We start from the raw sequence: 613 nt of genomic DNA on the forward strand, positions 1-613 counted from the left end.
CCTGCCCGCTCCCCCCGGGCGGGGCGGGGCGCGGGGGGCGGGGCTAAAGGCCGGGCGCGGGGCGAGGGGCGGGACCGTCACGCCCCGCCGTGCCGCGGGGGCGAGGCAGCCGCGGCGCCGGGCGGCCCTCCCTCACCCCGCCCCCGTTCCCCCGCGCTCTGGGAGAGCCCAACTGCTGCCAGCAAACAGGGGAGATCCCGGCTCCCGCGGCCGCGCGTACGGGCAGAGAGGCGGACAAAGCCGCTCCTTTCTCCCATCTCGCCGACCTTCACTCCGTTTCTCCGACTCCCACCAGCCGGTGAGGCGCGGCGGAGCACCGGCTCTAGGGCTTCCCGTCGTCCCGCCCCCTTCTTCCCCCCTGTCCCGTAGGAGTCTTGGTCTCGGCCGGAAGCGGCGGGCGGTGCCTGGCGCCGAGCTCCGGCGGCGGAGGCGCTGGCGGCTGAACAATAGTGGAGCGCGGCGCTGGGGCGGGCGGCGGCGGCGGGGAGCGGTGTGGCGCGGAGCGACGCGGCGGTGAGCAGGGCTGGGGCGAGTCTGTCGGTGGCGGAGCGTCCGCGCCGCCGGTTGCGCGGGGCAGGGTGGGGTGAGGAACCTAAGGATGGGGTTTGGGAGG

The 613-nt window shown here is 77.0% G+C and overlaps 1 protein-coding gene across 1 annotated transcript in view; it reads left to right on the forward strand.

Moving 5' to 3' along the window:
• The first annotated feature begins 360 nt into the window (after positions 1-360).
• The window catches only part of LOC106885621 (chromosome unknown open reading frame, human C21orf91), an 18549-nt gene continuing 18296 nt past the window's right edge, over positions 361-613 (forward strand). Inside the window, exon 1 of the mRNA XM_014937965.1 lies at positions 361-513. The gene's annotated coding sequence lies outside the window, so the exon portion shown is untranslated. The remainder of the gene's footprint in view (positions 514-613) is intronic.

This window comes from Calidris pugnax, unplaced genomic scaffold (assembly GCF_001431845.1).
Source record: "Calidris pugnax isolate Ruff unplaced genomic scaffold, ASM143184v1 scaffold25, whole genome shotgun sequence".
NCBI lineage: Eukaryota > Metazoa > Chordata > Aves > Charadriiformes > Scolopacidae > Calidris > Calidris pugnax.